Source organism: Corvus kubaryi, unplaced genomic scaffold, assembly GCF_017639235.1.
Source record: "Corvus kubaryi isolate FWS band 111438036 unplaced genomic scaffold, C.kubaryi_AGA036_p1.0 37353, whole genome shotgun sequence".
Lineage (NCBI taxonomy): Eukaryota > Metazoa > Chordata > Aves > Passeriformes > Corvidae > Corvus > Corvus kubaryi.
Window position 1 is genome coordinate 745621 of NW_024581115.1, and position 21900 is coordinate 767520.

Consider the following 21900-nt stretch of genomic DNA (forward strand, 5'->3'; position numbering starts at 1 on the left):
TTTACAGCAGGAAAATCTCACTGGTATTTAACAAATTAACATGGGAAAGTAAAGGTCAAGAAGATCACGGAAGACTCCTTTTTTGCTCTGCAGGTAACACCACACATCTGCTTCTTCTAATAATAGCAGCTGAGGTGCTCTTTGAAGAGTCCATTATCAATTAAATGTGCAGTGTCATCTCGACAGGCTGGGGGCTCGGGCTCACTTCTCCTCAGTTTTCTGGCAACCTTCCCACATTTACTTGTACAGGAGAGCTGATCTACACCTACAGCACACACTGCACTGTCCCCAGCTTGCTCAGTGCCAGGGATTCTTTTCCAAAGTGCAATTCCTCTGTTCCTGTGCTTTTAAGCCCCTTGGGGGGGGGGGGGGGGGGAAAGGAAAAAAAAAAGAAATTAGTTTTTGGAGGCATCATAAGCCTCAACACCTGCTTTACAGCTTCTGAAATGCCTTACTGCAAGACTTGGAACCCCTCCTGGAAGCAGGTCCTCCCTTCTGCTGATCCCATCCTCAAGCAGTGGGGAGCTCAGGGACTGATGGGGACGGGATAAATGGAGAACATGGGCCAGCCAAGCTCCTTGGAGGAGCTCCCTCTCAGCTGCTCCCTCACAGAGGGAGACCAGATGTCACATCCCAGGTTGCCAATGCCCCTCTTCACAAACCTGGCCTCGACCCCATTGCCCGATGCAAACAAAGCAGGTGTTTAGGAAGCACATCTCAGCTGCTCTTCTGAGCACCAGCAGCCAAATCACACACTGAAAACCTCAGCCCTTTCAAAGCCAGCAGCACCACAAACAACAGTGTCAGGAGCAGGAGGACTCAGCTCCATTCACGGTTTTAAGTGCTCAAGGTCCACCTCCAATCGGTGCTAACACAATTTCAGCTGATGTACAGCAGCCAGGACCAGCGACAGCCACTGTGCTCCAGCCTGCACACCTGTTCCCTGTGGGTAGCAACTACATGCTCCCCCACGGAGCTTTGAGAGCTTTGGGGTGTGGAATAATGCAATACTCCTGGCACATGGGTACCTCTCGTGCAGATCCTGTAAAGCATGGAACTCGGATAACACCACTCAGGTGTCTTTTCAGCTCCATGGGTGAAACCAGCCTCTACTGCAACTATCACAATCACAGATGTAATTAGAAGTTTTCCTTCTGTGGCCTGAATAACCAGTAGGAGAACACAGACAAAGGAACTTTAAAACAACTAATACAGGTTAAGCAAGCTATTACAAGACAACAAAATCCAGGCACGTTGCTAGTAAACAATATACAGGCATCCACACCTTACTGACTAAAGCTGTAAGTTATTTGAAGCTGTAATTGTTCAGTGATCATAGTTTCTCACAGAACTATACTTTCAATGATGACATCTACCACAAGCTGCTTACAGACCACACCTAAGGAAATTACACTGCAGAAAAAAAGAGAAAAGAAAAAGAAAAGGCTGATTGCATATATTAGCCTCTCAAATTATTCCTTCATAGTTTAGATATCTACAGTATTTCATGTACCAAATTAGAGGTTGGCAAGAACAAGTGTTACTCAGGTAGCCTTAAGAGAGCTAATTTGAGATTAAGGAGAGTTTAAGAAGTTTAAAGATGAATAGACACTTCTAGCCTGAGTCATTTGTTTCCAGTGCACATGTCATTAGCAGAAACCAGCAAGAGAATGAGGTTCTGACGACTTGAATATGAATCACTAGGGTTGTCATTCTCCTAGTCAGCTCCCTTCTTTGTTGGCTGAGTCAAAAGAGATAAAGCTGCTGCTTATGATCTTGGAAGATTCTCATAAAAAGAAAACCCAACCCTAAACGTTAAAATACCAACACAACATAGCTGCGGGTAGCTTTAAAGCCGTAAGTGCTTTGCACTTTATCTAATCGGATGCTCAAGGTAACTCCAAGTGCTTCACAGGCAGCCGGCCAGATGCTTGTATAGCAACTGTTGAATATTCAGCAACAGTTTGCTCTATAGAAGCACCTGCTGCCCACAGATCCAAGGCCACTTCACAGAAACTAATGAATTCCCTTCCTCAAAAGAGGCGATTGTATGGCTGCATTGAAGGCAGATGAGTAAGCCCAGCTTGCCTTTGCAACAGCCACCCCAAACAGAAGTAGGAGCCAGAAGACAGCGATTCCCATGGATTCCTTCTGATCCTAGTGGGGCAGGAAAGCAGTGTCAGCATTAGGTGGGTATGGGAATACAGCTCTGCCTTGCCCTGCAGTGACCTGACTGGGTTTTCCCAGGTTGGAAGCAATCTCCAAAATATGCATATAAAGCAGCTGAAAGCTAGAAACTTGGCTGACAGACAGGCTACATGACATGCCGACATCAATACATTCATGCTGAAGAGCAAGCCTTGTTAAAATTCACTCCCATCACAGCCAAATCATCAGCACCCCTGACATTCAGACAGCCTCACAGTATGCTGGAGGAGACAAGGAAGAAAAGAGGATTCAAGTATCCCACCACAATGCACTCGGATTAGTAAGAGCTGGACCCATCACACACGACCAGAAACAAGAAATGCCACATGCAGATCAGCCATGGCACTTCCCTTACCAGGATCATGCTCCTGACTCCCTCTAACAAGCTGCTGTTAGACAGATGCAAGTCTGAGTCCCTGCACCTTCCCCATCCACTTTCTTCCCAGCAAAAGCACAGGAAAAGTCACCTCATCACAACTGGAAGGGAAGAGGTGCCATGTGGAGGTGTGCCAGGCTCGGTCTCAGATGAAAGTTACTTACTGTTGCACTCCATCATAAGAGAAAATCCAGGCTCTCTCATCTCTTTTAAGCAGCCACTGCATTGGAAGGCAAGTAGTCTCTTAATTACCGACTGACAACGAAGGGTGTGAAGCATTTCTCACTAATGTGTTTTAGAAACAGCCACTCTACAAACATTTGCATATTTACACCAAGTGGGCTATGAACATTTTTTTAAAGTACAGATTTTCCCCAGCGTATTTCCTTTCCTTTTCAGTTGTCAGGCAGAGGTGGGGAGGTGCTGATCTACCCTTTGATCTGACGGGAACAGGAGATACTGTGTAATAGGAAAGTGTAGAAGCACTACGTGAGACCACACATGCGCATCGGTGTCCATGATGTGAGTGAGCTCTCGCCCACGGCCAGCCTCCTCTTGCCCACATCTGGTTCTCGCCCACATCTTTCTCTCTCTCACCCAGGCTACTGTGGCTGTGCACAGGGGAGAGCAGGGCTGCTCACAGGTAGGCTGATGGGGGAGGGAGGAAGTCACAGAAACCGCTTCCATCTCCTGCTGCAGAACACAGAGGAACACTGAATCTCCCCCATATAACCGGGAGGATAAAATCTCTCAGAGTTCAAGATCAGCGTGCAGAGCACTGTTATTTCACTAAGCTGCTCAAATAAGAAGCTATTTTAGGGCCACAAGTTAGTTTGGTCAACGCAATAGCTTCCTGTGATTGTTTAGTTACTCAAATCTAGTATTTGAAGCTCAGTTTAAGGCAAAGCTTCACACGTTGTTGTGGGTTTTGGAGGGGACTTCTGGGGGCAAGATTATTCCTAAGAAGATCCAGATCTTGGATCGAGTGCTGGACAGCATCCTGGAAAGGCAGTGAAGAGTCCCCAGATACAGGGCAAGCCTGTGCTGCAGTGCACTGCCAGCCTCCCTTCCCGCTGCAGGATAACATCTGTACCTCGTACAATTGTGCAATTCCAGCATGACAGGTTTCGACTGGAAGACCAAGCTCCAGCTTCTGGGCTGTTCCTGCTGAACCACACGAGCAGGGGGCACAGGGGTTCTGAAAGGTTCTTCTGTGCTCTGGCTGGGAAGTTCAAAGTGACACCCTGCCTTTTCCAAGGCAGAGGAGAAAGGCCACGTGCAGCCTGGAGCCAGCCAGGGAATGGCAGGAGTCAGGAGTGTTTACACTCTGCTACCTGTCACTTTAATTGGCCATAATGGAGATGCCAGACCAGGGTCCAGATCAAAGCACTCCTTTCTCACAGGTCATTGTTTATGGTCTGAAAGTTTTAACATTAAAAGGCTTCAGCAGAGTGCTAATTTGATCCTCTAAAGAAAGCAAAAAAATAAAAAGCTCTTTCCTTTACTTTGAAGTTGTGTCCCATCACTCCCTGGGTTGCTTCCCACTACTGGACTATCATACACTCATCAGCCATCACTGGGGGCTTATCAAAGCAAGAAGAATCCCTTTGCAGATGAAAAAACATCCTAATCTGGAATTTGAGGTACAAGAGTACATTACCTTCAGCATGGATGGGGCCAGTACATCAACCACAGAGTTCAGAATTACACCCACCACATCGTTTGGCACCTTGTTCCAGCATTGCTTAAGGCAGTTTTACCTCTGAACTGCAATACAGTTTCCTTTTTCTTTCACATATCTAGAAAAAGTGGTGCAAAGTGGCACCACACTGACACACCACGAGCATATCACAAACATCACTCAGGAAACTCCCGGGGTGTCCACTCCAGTAAGAGCGAAAAGAGATCAAATTACCTGAACAGTCTCTGGGAACATTTCTAGAGTGAAATGCTTGTGGCTGTGCGAACTCCCAGACCTCCTCAGACTGGTACCACGGGCCTTCCCACACAGTGAACTGCTGGGACAGCCCACAGCAGGTACCCTCTGCCACCCCCTCCTCCCAGACAGGGCACCCAGGTCAGGCAGCTGTATGTTGAAATGAGCTGTGGGCAAGTCAGCATCACCTTTGTGCTGTGTATGGGAGTGCTGCAGACCTTGGTTTATAAAAGCTGGTATACAACTGAAAAAAAAAAAATCATATTTGCCTAAAAAGATCTGCAGAGAAGATAATAAATGTGACATAATTAACCCTCTTGAGAAGCCTTTGCCTTGAGATTAGACAATCTCATTCTATTTTTAAAGTCAGAACAGCAGTAACAGGGAGGGAGGACAGAAAATGTCAAAGTCTTACCAGGGTTTGTTGCCTGGGACTGTGGCTCAGCCCGTGCTGAACCTGCCAGCAGGGCCAGTGAGGGCAGCTCTAGCACACTGTGGGCAGCAGCATTCACCATTCCTTTGGCAGGAACACTTGGTGACAAAACTGTGCCCTAGGTTGTGTCCTGGGGGTGCCCTGGCCAGATGTCACAGCATTCCTCACACAGCAAACACAGAGCTGCAGCTCATGGTCAAAGGCACACCAAAGACCCCCCAGTACAGACCAGTCTTAAGATCAAGGGTCAGAGGAATGGTCAGATTACACTGTTTTGAAGCAATCCTACAAGTGAACACCTATGCTGTGACAAAGAGAGCTGGAGGCTGCTTTCCAAAAAATGTCTTTATTTTATGCCTAAAGCAGCCTTTAGTGCCTTCAGCACTCACTTCTGAATTCAGACCCCTAATCAACCAACTCTTAAGTTACATGATGCTCTCTGCCACTGGTGTTTGCTGCTCAGGGGACAGCTGAGTTCACACGCCAACGTGTTTTCCTTGACAAAGCCTCAAGGTCACCCTGTCGGGGACTCAACAAATAACAAAACCCTAGCATCACACTTGCCCGCGGGCGCTGCAGGCACATGGGTGAAGAGTTCCCTGAGCTACACTTAATGCTGGCCCAGCCCCTGGGTGAGGAGGAGGGGAAGGCATCTCCTGGCACCTCCAGAGCACCATTAGGCACAAACAGCGTGAAGAACAGGAAGAAGCTGTCCCAGGCAGGAACAGTTCTGCCTGTGTCTAAGCTAATTATTCACAGGAACGCTGGTCAAACTCCCTTCCCCCAAGGAATTTGGAAACTATAATTTTTGCATTTATTTTCTATACTACTGCAAGCTTGGTCTCCAGCAAACACCACGAAATAAAGCCATTTAAAGAAAAACAAAGAAAAAAAATATTTTTACCTCACAACTCATACTTCTGTCTTGCCACCCACCCGGGTTACATTACACTGCAGTCTCCAGCAGGGAGGGATGCTTGGGGAATGGGAGCAATTTCAGACCCCAAGAGGTAGAGAAACATCTCGAGTTTCTCCAACACAGTAAGAAATCCAGCCATGCCTGATGATGAGTAGTTTATGTTGGCAAGAAGAGGGAAATCATTAAGGATGTGGCTTTGCTGTAGTTTATACAGAAACACTTCCCAGAGCTCGTTGGTCACTCTGAATGCAGACGAGACTAAAAGGTAATTTACTTCATGTTTAAGAAATACTGAAGTAGCTCTGAAGAGCTCCTCTTTAGGAGAAGAAAGGAGCTGCAGGACCTTGGCTGCTCTTCAGCTCGTGGCTGGGCAAACCACAGGTTAACGCATTTCTGCTGCAGGAATAACTGGAATTGCAGCCTTTACCCAGCAAAGATTGCAAGTACTGATTTTTAAGAAATTTTAGTCTCCTCCCCTATTTATAAAAGACATTTTATTTCTTTTTAAACAAAGGCTCTCACATACCTGCTGCTTTTTTCACTTCTTACAGTGAAGTTAAAGCACTTAATTGCAGAAGGGCTGCCAAGCACATCACTGAGCTTCACACATGACAAACATGAACTAAGAACCCACTGATCATAAACCCTGGCTTGGCAATAAGCTGGGTTTTCATTTACACAGTAAAATACACATAGGCAAGATGTATTTCTACCCTTGAACCTGCACAGACAAAGCAGATGGGAACTAGGTAGAAATCATTTATAAGATTAGGTTACACACCGAAAACACAATTCCAAGCAGAGCCATATGCAGAGACCCCCTACTACTAACCAGCAGCGTTAGCTGCAACACAGCGCCCAAAGCACTGTTCTGTGTTGTCAGGAAGCACTTACAGAGCCTGTCCTATGTTTGGTGCAGCAATCAACCTAAATGACTAAAGAAAGAACAAAAGGAATGACATTATTATGCTGCATTTCAGATTTTAGGGGTCAGCTACCCAAACATGGTGAACATTTGCGGATATTAATATTTGGATAATGGTTAATTCAGTAACAACTCATGATTAGTTTAGTAACCACTTAAAATATTTCACTCAGACACTATATTTAAAAGAAAAAGTTAAGATCAAGCTGTGCTCGACAGACGTAACAGCACTGGTTAATCAATAACTGGAGCAAAGCAATTCCATCCCCCCTGCTATTTTGGCATGGGAAGTGTTTTGTTTTGCAGGCTTTGCGCATGGCAAAGATTCCCCAACCACGCTGGTGGTAAGAGCCCTGTCAAGGCAACCACAGCTGAGAAACATCTGTGCATCAGGTGGCTCCTGGGAGACTTGCTGCTGTTTGCAGTAATTCTTCAAATAACAAACTTAAAAGAAGCCCATTAAGAGAGGTTTTAAAACTGCTTGGAGGCTGTCACATTTCACATTGGGTACAGCTCAAGCTCCTCTCAGTTTGGGCAGACGCTGCCAAACAGCCAACAGAAATTCCACCCTCCTTCTGTGCCCAGTTGTAAGAATAATATTCCACACTACTGCACATATTTAGTAGTGACACCAAGTTATTCCCCACCTCCCCCAAAAATCAGAAGGGTAACAGGCAGAAAAATAACTTGGGAAAGGGCAATCCAGTCCCATCACTGGAGCAAGCCCCCCATTTGCATGTCATCCGAATGGAATAAAACTATTTTCAACAGAAACAGTTTTGATAGCATAGCAAAAGGGATCAAAATAATCACGAATTATACTGGTATACAGGTAATAATATAATATACTGGACACAAATACCATGGAATTCATGTTTAGGGAATCTGTTCTGAACCCCTTTCAGAAGTTTTCTCCCATCTGTGCCTCCTCCTTACCCTAAGTCGATAAATCAGCCAAATAACATGAGAATAAATCATTCTCTCTGCCCCCAAAGCCACCAACCTTACAAATCTGCCATAAGCAATGAAAATATTGCTACTACCAAAGCAGCAACATTAAACTACCACCTCAAAATCAGCACAGCACAGAGCAAGGAGGACGCCTACCTGCCCCAAGATCTCTAACCACACTTCTGCCTAACAGAAAAGCACAATTGCCCTTCTCCATTTCAGGGACATGACAAACAACTCCAGGCTAGGCACTGCTCACATCTACAAGATCTCTGCTGTGAGCTGCTTTCATATGCTGCCAAACACATCTCACACAGGCCCATCGGGGGCAGAACCACTTCACCCACTGCATCAGGGCAATGCTGGTCCCACACGAGGGCTACAGGCAGCATCTGTAGCTCCAGCACAGGCTGTTGTGACTAACCACAAATCATTTTTTTCTGCCTATGTCACCAGCATCCCGGAGCCAGCAAATGCATTCAGAACCACATTTGGGTATTAAAAATACTCAACAATATGTAATGGCAATCCAAACACATCGCCAGTGCCATGGAAAATAATTACAGAGCAAGCCCCCTGCTTGCATTCATCCTTAAAAAGTACTTTTTTTCTCCTCTTCCCCCTTTAAAGGTTTCAATCCCAGGTATTTGGGCATCTCCAGGTTACAGATCTGAGAGCTATATGAGGCTCCGCTACGCAGGAAGATACCCCTTCTTCCCCAACACTCCCATTTCACCCCACACGGCTGCTGACAGGCATAGACGGCTTTAGATTTTCCCATATAACAGTATCCCCAGGACCCGCTCACTTCCATAGCGAGCCCAACCTTCCAGCATACACAACTCTGGAGCGAAAATCTTCTCGTTTAGCAAACAAGAAAAAAAAAACCCAGCAGGGTTTCGCTCTACCTGCAATTTCATGCATTTCACGAAAACGCCAACACCGCACCAAAAACCCCAGAGATGCTTTCCCCCCTCGCTTCTGGATCCCCACCGGAGCGGAGCGGCCTCTAGGATCCCCCTTCCATCACGGATCTCCCTCTCCTCACGCCGCAGCCCCGGCGCGGGTTCCCAGGAGGGGCAGAGCGGGAGCCCGCGCCGGAGCTGCGGCGTGGAAAACCCCCAAAACCCCGCCGCAAACTTCCTCCTCACCCCACAGAAGATACCGGCCGGCTACCGCCTCCTCGTCCTTCTCCTGCCGGGCTGCCCGTACCTGGCCCGGCGCCGAGAGGTCGGTGCGGTCCCCACGCCCCGTCCCCGCCCCGCAGAGAGGGCGGGCGGAGCGCGCGGGGGGGCGGCGGCGGCGCGGCCCCGCGGGGCGGCAACAGTTGGAGCATCCCCGCCCCGCCGTTGCCGGGCGACGCGGAGGGGCAGGGGCCGGGCGTTTGGTACCCGGGGACCCGTGACATCCGAGCGCGGGGTCCGGGCAGTGGGCGGACAGCGGCAGGAAGGTCCCCGTCACACGGGTTGTTTGCGGTTGGGTGTTGTGCTCCGGTGGGTGTGAGTGACGCGCGCCCGACCCCGCTCGTGGGTTTAGTCGTAGTCACTCGGTTTTGCTCAAAAATAATGCGGTATTGCTCAAAATTATCCGTAATTAAAATTATCTGCAATTGCTGGTGAGAGGGGAAGATGCCTGGGATTCCTGAGGAATAAAATGTGGCTTAAAACCCGACTAAAACCTGATTAATTCCTTCTATATTACATAATGTTATATGATATGATATTACTTTATATTATATATAAAAGAAAATGGTATGTAATTTATATTTTTTTATATAATTATGTATGTACATGGTGCAGCTTGCCCAGAGAAGCTGTGGATGCCCCATCCCTGGAAGTGTTCAAGGCCAGGGTGGACAGGGCCTTCTCACCCCAGGGTTATGGACAATCTTCCTGCAGGTGGTGAGTTTGCAGGAATACATCTGAGATGGAACAGCATTTTTACAAACTGATTTTGGGTTTCTGATGCCTCATAAGTGAAGGGGTTGCAGTGGCAGGTGCAGCCCCTGAGGGCTGTCAGGTCCCCAGGCAGGGACAATCTCTGGGGACATCAGGGTTCACTGGGGACAGCCTCACCTGCCTGGTGAACCCTCATTCCTACAATAGAGTAACAACTGAACACATGTACGGCCTCCCCGGGATGGTGGTGTCAGGCTAAAGCACCCTCAGTGTGCTCAAAGCAAAACAGATCCTGTTAGGAAGTGATGCCTGTTTTGTCCTTGATTTTAATCCCTTTAGTTACAAGATAATGAGAAGCAAAACAAAAAGGCTGAGAACAGTCACACTGACTTCGTTTTTTACATTCACTTCACTTCTTAGAAGTTGTGTAACTTCCTTTTTCACAACACCTCATAAGAGCTGTGTTTACTGTGCTGTCTGTGCTAATAAAGAAATAGAATCTGTTTCTGCGCCTTTGCAGCAGAAGACTCCAAGGCAGAAGGGAGAATACAAAAACCCTATTTTCTGTAAAATCCCTATCTGGGAGCCAAACCCTGCCCTTACTGACTGTCACAGTTGTCACTGCTGTGTCACACATGGCAGGAAACACTATCCTGCAGGATTCAGCCAGCAAACAAACACCTCCCTCCCAACTGTAATAGCACTGAAAGACTTGGAAAAGGAAAGAATCCCCAGCCCTTACCTTGCCATTTGATCTGGCCATATTCCAAAGCCTGTCTTTAAAGTTACTTCCAGGTAGTTCAAAAGTGGCAAAGCTCTTTGGGGTGTACTTTTGTACCAATGCTCATACACAGAGTTACAGAGATGCTGTAAATGTAAGTCACTGAAAGATCACTTAAGTACTTTATACTTCTAAAATATTTTGGACTTTATTGTGCCCAAAGACAGGGCGTTTTCCAGAGAGGCCCAAAAGTTACTTGAAGGGATAAGGAAATTCTCAGAAAACAGAGCAAAGCAGGCAGACACGAACCCATCTACCAGCGTAACATCTAATGTCCTGTGTGTTCCCTGAGCCTGCCTCATTTTCATCACAGACAGCGACTTCTAAGTGTAAAGTATTGCTGTTCAAAAAGCAAAAGAAGAGAAAGAAATTAATTAAGCTTTAATGCTTAAAGCAATTCACTGAACTTGACCCTTTTCGCAGTTCATTGAAAGAAAATGAAAAGAATTCCGTCTCTGCTGAGCACAGACGTTTTGGAAGGGATGCCTTAGGTTTAGTGTAACAAAGTGTAACAGCAACAGATGAAAGCCAAGTGCAGCTTCAGCCAGCGCAGACTGCCGTCCCCACGTGTCCAAGGACCTCACTGGGACTCAGCAGGGCACAGCTCAGGGCAGGTCCCCACACACAGGAGACCCAGAAGACCTCGGGCTCCCTGCGGTGGCAGTGGGAGTCCAGACCCTGTTCAGGAGCTCTCCTGGGAAGCTAGGAAGCTGATAATGAATGGTACAACAGGAATCAAAAACACCTCCCAGACATCCTCCTATTCATTAATCTAAATGAATGGGAAAACCATTTCTAGAAGACAGATTTAGGGACAGACAACTTCACTGCTTTTTAAATAGGACACTTCTAAAATCTGCTTTTCCTTTCAGCATTCAATTTGAGAGAGACAGTTGTATGTCAGGGGCTCACTGCAGAATAAACAACAATCACGCGTGAAATAATTACCTGCACAGTACATTTCCTAATAGTTTCCTGAAAAATGCAAGTCAGAAGTATTTATATTGGTACACAGATCAGGCACTACTATGGACACTGTGAAACCTGACAATTACACAACCATTACCCGACACAGATCTACTTTCAACAGCTTGTGATGAGAAAAATGTAAAATAAGCATTAAACAGATAAAGTAGCAATAGTTAAAATGAATATTATAATAGAGATGTTAAGAACATAGGCACAACTGTGTGGTACACTTGCTGAATACACTACTCAGTTTGCTACCCAGGGCTTTGACATTTATTACACAATAATAATTGAGAAGGCACAAATCTCTCATTGATAGAAGCATTTCTCATAAAGATCCTAGAAAATGTAAGGAGTTTAGACAATCACTCCTCATTAAGGAATGACTGTATAAAATCTTTATTAAGTAATAGCCCTAGCTATAATACAGGTCCATTTCTCACTTCATTAAAGCTAAGCCTGATTAAGTGGAGATTGTTATAAGCTGCCTTTGATCTCTATTGAGACAAAAACCTTATTTTTACACATTTCATGGTAAAGAGATAATTTTCTGTTTAATATGACTTAGGATTTTTTTCCTACAAAGGGAAAAGCAGAGCACGCTGTCATGGCTGATGGACGGCAGGTGACCATCACCTCTTGAAGGAATGAGGATTAATTTTGGGAGTGACGCAGGCCTTTAAGTGCTTCATGCCTAAGAGCTGCAAGGGTGCAGAGGAAGGGTGTCTGCATGTCTGCCCGGGACAGCAGCTTCCGCTTGGTGCAGCTGCAGCTCAACTGAGTCAGCGTCACGGAAGGAGAGCTTGCGTGATACATTTTTCCCATCTGAGACTGGAGTCTATTCTCCTGTCATGATTTCAGGCAGCTGAGGAATTTGTGCAGGTTAGTGACTGCTCAGATGACCACAGACACTGAAGTACGCTCCAGGCTTTGTGCGTGGTTTGCATGAGCCGGCTCTGCACGTTGAGACCCTCCTGAGCACGGTATTTGTGACTCCATCAACAGCAGACTGGCTGCTTTTCAGAGGGAGGCCGTTCAGTGCCGGATATCCTCATCCAGTGCCATAACAGCTGGACCCTGAAAACGGCAGGGCGTTCCTTCACACTCAGTTTCCACCTTATTTATTGTGGTTTTTTCCTAAATCCCACCATCCATATGCCATTTGTACTAAGTGTACCTGCAAAGTACCTGTGCTCCGGGTTTGAGGATGGTGACAAATAGCTGTCAATGGAGAGTAAACTTTTATCCTCATTACCACAGGAAAGAAAAGAGATGGCTACATCAGCTAAAGGATGCTCCGTACTGCCAGATCCCACAAATCTCCCAAACAAACACTATGCATCCTGAAAAAGGTGCTTGCAGAAGCATGCCAGAGAAAATTTGGGAAAAATATTCGCGATTTGGGTGATTAGAAGAAGATTGCTGAATACATCACTGAGTGCCTAAATCACAATCACTGCTGTCCCCTTCCCTGTGAGGGTGGTGAGGCATGGCAGGGAGTTGGAACATGAAGATCTTTGAGGTCCCTTGCAACCCAAACCATTCTATGATTCCACGATTCTATGACTTCCAGTAACACCTAGAGTGCCTGCTGAAACCAGGGGCTCCTGGCCCAGAAACACTGGGCAGGGCACATTATTGAAATTGTTTATGGCAGGGAAACCTGCTGATCTGGTACAAAGCACTGCAGTTTCTCTGGAGCAGTTCTGAACAAAGCCTGGCACCTCCTCTGCTGTTCCAGAGGCAGAATCCTTCCTCTGCATCTCACTAAGGCATCACTCACAGGTGAGTCACCCTAATGACAAGAAACTGGAGCTGAAATGTGAAGAACAGAGACTAATTAATAATGAAGATAATGAGATCACCAGAATATATATACACCAAACCTGCGTCTTAATTATCTCATGAAAACTGGCAACTCCATTCATGCTTCAAGAGCCTTTAATCATGCTCTCTGTGATGAATATTGGGGGCTATTTTACAGAGACTTATGTAAAAATACCTTTTGTGTGGGTTTTTCCCCTACAATAAGAGCTGGCCAAGTTACTACTGCGTGTAACTGCTGTGCTCCAAAATGAGATATCGCAGACTTGTAATTACAGCTGGTCTGATCTTCATCTCATCTACTCTCATCTTATTTTGGAGTGCTTCCTTTGAAGGAAATGCAGTAAGACTGGTGTGAGTTACTGCAGTATTATTATGAATCCCTTTTATTAAGACAGAACAAACCAAGAACGATCCCTAATTAAGGCAGTTTCTGCCAAAACACAGGGAGCATACAGTCCCTGCCCCAAAGACCTTGCAATCAGAACAGGCAAAGACATTTTGAGGTAGGGAAAAGAGGAGAGAATGAACTTGCTCCCAACTAAAACTTGTTCCCATGATTTGTTTTAAGGGGAAGTCAGGAGGAGGCTGAGATAGGATGAACACAGGACAAGTGTGGAGCAGGGGAGCTGAAGACTGCAGAGGGGGCAGAAACAGGCTGCATTTACAGCTGGCAGAGCCTTTCCAGAACTTTCTACAGTTTCTTCTCTGCCCTCCCCCATCCCTTCATCCCTGAACAGCGTGAGGAGGTCAGCTCCAAACTACAGCTGCAGGGGAACACTGCTCTGGGTGCAGCAGGCACAGCTCAACCCCTGCTCCCACTCCCAAAAAACAAGACCCCAAGTGCCTGCAAAGAGGCTTATTTTAGTAACTAAGGAAGCAGCAATTTAGACTCTACACCATGGGGGTCTGCTCTCCCCATGACCTTTAGAGCAGAGCGCTTGCTTGTGTCCTATCCTCACAAGCAGGGCAGGCAGCCAGGGACACCAAACAGCTCCAGTCAAGCACAGGGCTTGCTGGAGAAGGTCTCTGTGCAAGGTGAGAGCACCAAAGGCAGGACGGGGGCTGGCTGAGGGACCATTAGCATCGATTCCTTGGGCCAGTAATGATGTGGGACCCGACTCTGTGACATGCAATTACAGCATGAAGACATTTCAGGGGACTCGCCCACTGCTCTCTCCAGAGACGAGCTACTTGCAGCCTCTCTGCCATCAGCAGGTTACACTTTGGTTCCTTAATGAGGCGTTTGGAGGAATTTTCTGTATTCCTCTCCAAAACCCCTTATTGACAAGTAGTCAAGAGCTACAAGTGCAAAGGCCAGATAATGGTCCAGGCCCCTCTGAAAAGCAGTTTATATTTTGTTCATCACTGCAACTATACCATTAGGTTTTTCATGTCAAGCTCTGACGGCATCTCATAATCATAGCTGTGAATCCATGATTAAAGCACCTTTGTCAAAAGCATTACAAAAATACGCCAGACACAAAATCTATTCTATTTAACCTTTGTCAAAATACCCAATAATAAAAAAATAAAACAGGCCACATGAGCAAATTCAAGTGAAAAATACCTAGCCTCTCCTTTAGAAATGAGCTAGGAGGACTCTGCAAGACTGAGGGCATGGACACATTCACTTTGCTGACAAGAGCATAGAAGATGGCAAGGAAAGTGTGAGCATCCCTTAGCCACTTCAGAGCTTAAACCAAGGTGGAGCCAAGTGGCTCCATATTGCACCAGAAAGATGGAGTCACATTTACTCAGCTGTCTCCACTGTGGCTGCAGGGATAGGAGGCTTCAGTGCTTTTTTTTCAGCCAAGCAAGCAACTAGCCAGGGCTCACGTGAGCCTGGAGCTGTGGATGGAGCAGGGGATTCTGACAGCCCCGCTGACACATGAATCTTTGGGATTATGCTTTGCTGGTCTGTAGAAGACAGGCTGCTGCCTGAAGAACTTTTTGGTAGTTTCAGCTCTGAGCATGTTTTGATGACATGTTTTTAAGCTTTTAGTTCCTATTCTGTGTAACACACCTTGTTAGCAGAGGAAAGGAAGAGAAAAAGAATCAGTTGGCCAGGATGAGAATAATTCATGCTCACCAGAGACTAGTATTTCTCTCATGGCACATACTCACAGCAAGGCTGCAGAACATCCAAAAGGAAGGACACACCCACACTGAGCTCAGGGGTGCAAGTTCACTTTGGTCCTATTGCTCGTTTGCATTAACACATCTCTTTAATCACACAATCACACACTACTTCCCACTGGTCTGGATGTGTTCAGGACTCTGGCTGGCTGGTGCTCAGTTTATCAGCAACTATTCAATATCTGCTTTAGTCTCTTGATCAAAGTGCAGCTTCATGTCTTATTTATGGCTACTACTAACAGCCTGCTCTGCAGACAGAACTATTTATTTCCCCCCAAGCTTTTCTGTGGTGTTCATCATTCTGACATCTGAGTGCTCTGCAACGATTAATTTATCTTCATAAAGTCTCTTCAAAATGAGAGAAGATGGTATTCCCATTTTGCAGATCAGGAGCTGCTGCACAGACAGATTGAGGTCAAACATTTCCACTCATGATAGGTCCTAGTATGAAATGTCTCAGATCTAAATTTTTTTAGATACCTTCAAATATAAAGCCAAAAAAATAAAATCAAACCAGGTTTGTGTGTTCAAATAAAACTCTGACTGGCTTCTTTGAAAGTCAGGTACAAGAACAGGAGAGGATTAGGGACTGTAAATGCTGGTTACCAGAAAGAAGGATGAAAACTTTCTGACCACCAGTCTCAGGAACACTGAAAATCAGTACAGATAAGCCATGTGAATGTAAAACACATTATGAATCTTTGATGAAGCAGCAAAGTATACCTTAGAAAATGAAATACATAGGGATGTCCTCCGCAGTTTAGAACACAGGACCAGATCCTGAGAGCACAGTTTAAGGTAGGAAGAATTGCAGGTTCTCTCCACTTCTTGGCCCATTGAGCATGGAAAAAATTGAAAGCTTTGTAGTATAGAAGACCACCCTGGGAAGAAAAGCTTTTGTTTTATCACTGTGTTAAAAGCATCTGTGGATCAAATATGCCAGTATCACTTTACAGCATGAAAATGCCGCCCAGGGGACTCTCAAGACTCATCTTTTCAAACGCTGATACCTCTTTGTCAGTTTTAATAAAAGACAGCTACAAAAACAAAGCAGGCCATGTGGTCTCAATGAAGCAGAGACTGTGGCAATCAATAACAGAAACAATCTGCACTTACTCGCTGGGAGAATTTGCTTTTAGCAGCAACATCTCTATAATAAGACATCACTCAAGACCTCCCTTCAATTTTTCTTGGGACAATGAGCCCACTGCGCCCAAAGCACATCTGTGCTTATGAAGATTTGCAAATCCAGGACAGTGTTTAGACTGATAACTTCACCATGCACCATATGATGATAGATCACAGCTTGCAGGATGTTTGATCCTTCCTCTTCTGTCCTCAAACGGACAGTTTTCTATCTCAAAAGAAAACTTCTCTGTCAAGATGTTGACTTTTAATGCAACATAGACATTATTTTCTGCTTCACCTCATGATCTCTTTCACAGAAGGCCTCAGAAGTGCTCAAAGGTCTGCCCAATACAAGCTCCTGTCCCCAGCCCTGTTTTTTAGCAGATGAATGAGGTTAGGAAAGACAACAAAACCTGGGGAGAAGAGGGACATGAAGTTAAAAGAAAGCCTTTTCCATTTGTTATCCCTGAAAGATGCCAAACTGTGCCACAGGAAAGTCTTTTTAGTTGAGAATCTCGATACATCTCAGGCCCCAGACTATGTAGGACTTAGATAATCTAAATTACATTGCAGATCAAAGTTTTATTTGTTTGGAAAATTGCATCTGAGACCATTACCTTTTCTGTCTTATCAATCCAGTGCTGTCTTCATGTAGCACATACCTAATAATGGGACTCCTGAAACAGAGCTGGTCATCTATCGCAGTGCCACCAATGCCAGGAACTGGCTGTCACCAGGGAAAAAACACCCATGGGCAGAAGGTGGCCTTGGCTCAGCCCCCGGCACTGACAGCTGTGATCTCTCCATCCAAGCTAAGTGGAGAGTTGTTTGTCAGAGGTATCAGAAGGTTGCAAAGTGCAGGAGCTGAACTGTTTGCTGTGTTTGGTCATTTCCACCAGGTCAAGGTGTGGCTCTGCCTGGGCTCTGCTGTCTCACAGTGACCTGGGACCTCGGCAGTGCCAGCACTGACCCCTGCAGGGCCCTCCCTGCCAACTGAGCTCCATCTTCCTGTCACCTGTGTCTGCATGGTGTGACAGACCCCAGCATCCCAGCCCCTGCAGTGCCGGGGTCTCCATGGATACAAGAGAGACAGGAACTGGTCTGGCTCCTGTGGCTCTGCAGTTCAGTGATGTTGTGGCACTTGGCTGCTGCGTCCCTTATCTTTCACTTTTGGCTCTTTGCTTCACCAAATGAGGAATCAGATGTTTCCAGTTCCCTCTGACGGAAAGACACTGCCACAGTTGTGAGCAGAGAGCTGGATTGTCAGGCTAAGCATGTTTCAGTAAGTAATGTTCATAAAATCATTTCAGTCTAAGTTGCAGCTGCAGAAAATTTATACATGCTTGGCTCAGGACTACTTTTGGGTTTAGGATCTTGGATCATGCACAATGTCAGGAATGGGCTCAATCACCCATTCTATCCAGAAACAGAATTCTCATTTTTAGATATGGCTAAAAAATAGCAACCACTAAAATATTAATGTACAGATGGAAAGCCTCCGCTACTTCCCGTAAGTAATGCCTACAAAGCATTTCAGAGGCATGGTTGGTTATTACAGAGGGAAGTCCAGTCTCAGTAAGAAACATAGAGATTTTAATTTACAAGTTACACGTGGACAGTCTTATCACTGAAACATGAATTCTAGCCTTAATGACTCAGTACAGACATCAAAATCATCCAATTTCCAACCTGGACCATCCCTAGCACATTCCTTAACCTTTGTGATTTGTGCCTCCTATTCATCACCCATCTCCATTCATATTGAAATCTAGCAAGCCAGGTACTTCCATCAGCTCTGTACTGCAGCAGCAGGAGACAGCAAGTCAATTTTCTGTGGCACCAGAGAATGACAACTCAATGCTTTCCATGACATTTCGTCTTGGTGGATTTTAATCTTGTCCCTGAGAGACAGGAACTGCTGTAGCCACTGCTGGTTTGAGGCTTTTTTTTGCAACTCACGGATATATAATAAGGAGAAGTTCAGTGGGGAGAGAGAAAGGAAGTAAGATTTTTGCATGCTGAAAGTGGTGCTTTGGAAAAAGCTTCCACACCTCCAGTGAGACAAAAACAGACAATAAAAGACAAAAGATAAGTTTTTTATCAAACCTTGCAACCAGAATAACACCCTCTTCCTCCATGCCACCCTTGCCCAGCCAGATCCCTCAGTATTTTGTTCTGGTCTAAGCCAAGACTCAGATTTGAGGCTCCCAGGGGCACAGCACTGTACTGAGATAAGCTAGCTGTGTAAAAATCTGCAGTTAATTCAACACAGTTCAGTGAGCACTGAGAGAGTGAGCAGCAGAGGGGATTTACCTAGAAATGGAGCATCTGTGAACCACCAGTTGTTCATAGGGACTAATGGACTTGCCTTGCTCCCCAGGTATTTTCACTTCAAAGGTACATAAAAACACTTGGAAAACCCTGTCTTGATACTACAGCAAAAAGCCCTACAATGACTTTGACAAACTAACCCCTAATGCAGATGAGAAAGCAACAGGGATTTTTCTTGTACAGTCATTTCATGTTCTGCCCTTTACTCTGGCCCAGCCAGTTAGAGCCTCTCAGGGCACAAAACCCCCAAGACCCCTGACCATAAGACATAAAAACAGTTCTGTGCACTGATTGCCTCCTCACAATAACCTCATTATCACAGCTGTCAGTCACCAGGACAAACCAGTCACCAGCATGGGAACGACTGGTAAGGGATGCTCACCCTCAAATGCATGTGCTGCCTGGAACAACACGAGGGATGGCAGCTTTAGCACCACAACAGGCTCCTCCAAGCTCGAGTGGCAGGAGCCTGTCCGGGCCCTCCACTGCAAGGGACTGGAGGGGTGACAGGAAGAAATTCCCTTTGGCTCTGTCACACCATGGAGCTGCACTGTTCAGCCCCTTCAATTCCAAACTGAGCACTCGCATGGAAATAATTGTTTATATCTTCTAGATTTATATCCCACAATGGTGATGTCCTGTGATCAGGCTGGAAAATGTAAGGGCTTTTTTCTTATAGATTTCCCACCACATAAATCTTGTATCCGCGTGCTATCCTGTCTTAAGTGGCTATCCAAAACCACCATTATTAATCATTCACCTGGTACATGATCTCTCTATTTTATTCAAGTCTCCTTGATGTACTGATAAGAGGTGCCTGCAGTCCTGATCATGCCAATATAAGGCTGGATCACTTGTATCCAGTTCTGATCTCAATATTACTCAGCCACTGCTCAATATGGTGGTGTTACAGTGAGAATTTGATCATGATGTATAAACCTGAGAAACTAAAATGTTTTTAACAAATTTCAGAAAAATGCTGTTAATATTTTAAAGTCAGCAAAAAATCTTTCCCAAGGCAGGACTTTTCAAAAACTTATCCTGAACATACAGTGCTTGAGCCAGACACTTTAACAGATGGACTCGGAGAGCTTTTTTGATACTGGCTATTAATAAGTTTAATAAGTGCAAATGTTCACAATGACAAATGCAATGTATTTTTAGCCTGTACTGGGACAGTAGCCTGGTCTTCATCAGCACTTTTTGTCAAACTTCCCGCTCTGACACAAACCCAGCACCCCACCTGTGAACCTGAATATCCAGATACACAATCACAAGTTCTTTCCAGCCTCACATTCCTGTTTCACAGTAAGGTCTGTAAATGCTCACGCTGCTCTGACTGCCTGCCAGGTGTATCTGTGCTTCCACCTTGTCTTATTTCTCTCCCAGCACTCAAGAATGTTCTTATAACTGGGATTGCTCAGTGACTGTAGCTTAGTTAACCTGGAATTATTCCAGTGTAAATCAACTCAGCATCAGGTTTTGCCACTGAAATGAATGGATTAACTAACGATACAGTTAAGTAGGAGGACCAGGCTCTGTACTGTAAACATCACAAACGCAAATGTCTTTAATAAAGTCAATTCTTTTGCTGTTATTTTTCAGAGTATACACTGGGCAGCAGTGAGGAGGGAAGGGGTGCCTGTGAGTCATCTGTCCTCAGCAGCACAAGTACAGGGTCCCAGTCACCTTCTGTCCTTGCTGTGTCTTTAATTCCCAGCTCAATACCTGGGGCAGAGCTACACCAACACCTCCAAAATCCCAGCAGCGTGAAACGCCCTTGCCATGCTGTGAAACCTGGCTGCAAGCACTGTAAATATTTTGAATCTGATTCCCGTGGCCTTTTCCCTGGTTGACACACGCAGTCTTAATGGTTCCCAAAAGAATACTGTGGTAAACATAAACTGTGATAAGTTTGACAAATGCCAGCTGACGTAAAATGGACCCATTGTGTGTGTTTAACTGGAAGCAGTCAGAAATTCACGTCTGGAGTTTGTGGTTTCTTCTGGGATCATTGCAATAGTTTCTACATATCATAAGTTTATTCCAATAGAGAATAATCTTTAGACAGAGAGCACCAGAAAGGACATGAGGAAGCCCGGGGTTATTGCAGAGGGAGTCTGCACAGGTGGCTCAGTGCTGCCCACCTGCAATGCTGCTGTTTTGTGAACAAACAGCTGCACCCATTTCCCCAAATCGCCCAGGAGAAGCTTTTCTCGCTCACTGGCCTTTTAGAAGTGCTGTCTGGTGCTGCAGGGCAGACACGGAACAAGGAAGAAAGTTCCAGGGCAATGCAGCTTGGATACCATCAGTGTAACTTCTTAACACTTGCATGAAAAGAAAGAGTGGCTACTGCCATTTCACTGCAAAGAAATCTGACAGAGAGAGGCTGTGCTTTTAAAGGTGTCCAGACACTTACTCCCACCCTTTAATTGCTTCTGTTCCATATTTGTGTGATAAAAGCTCAAAGAAACACAGGCTTTGCTGAACAGCAGGAATACAGCCTAGGTGGTCTCCAGCCCTAAAACTATCTTCACGTGACTTCTCCAAGCTCAGACAAGAAAAGTGTTACAGTCAGGACTTGGATGTTTCTTTCCCTATTCTTGCAATGCCATCCCCAGAACTCAGATGCAGCACCCTGCTAGGATGGATGCTGCACAGGACTAGAATTACCCTCATCCTGGAAATATTTTCCTCAAAAATTCAGCTTCACCCCTTCCTTCCTCTCCGAGCAATGGGCAAGGATGGGGTGAGAGTATTTCATTGTTAGTTTTCTGCTGTGGCAGAGAGGATGCATTTCCTTCTACATCTGTGCTTTTGTTCACTGGTGCTCAGACAAATGACTGAGCCCTGGGCAGGGACCTGCAGCAACAGCAGTGCTTTGGCTCCCCAGCACACAGGACACAGCTATTTGTGAGGGCGCCTCACTGGATCGTCTCTCCTTCCCAAGTCCTGCTGCCGTTTTATCATTAAATCACCGCTAACATCAAAACTGGAAGTCTCCCCAAGCCCTGAATGAAGTCCACCACAGAGTTCCCCAGCTGAAACCAATACTCCAGCTGCTGCTTCTAGGAAAAGCAAT

At 45.7% G+C, this 21900-nt stretch overlaps 1 protein-coding gene across 4 annotated transcripts in view; it reads right to left on the bottom strand.

Moving 5' to 3' along the window:
- RAB11FIP4 (RAB11 family interacting protein 4) overlaps positions 1 to 21900 on the bottom strand; it is a 125205-nt gene that overhangs the window by 22487 nt on the left and 80818 nt on the right. The window contains exon 1 of one of the 4 annotated variants that reach the window (XM_042032348.1): positions 8900 to 8987. The exons of the other annotated variants lie outside the window; for them this stretch is intronic. The gene's annotated coding sequence lies outside the window, so the exon portion shown is untranslated. Of the gene's footprint in view, positions 1 to 8899; positions 8988 to 21900 lie in introns of those variants that run through there. 4 annotated transcript variants of the gene reach the window in all.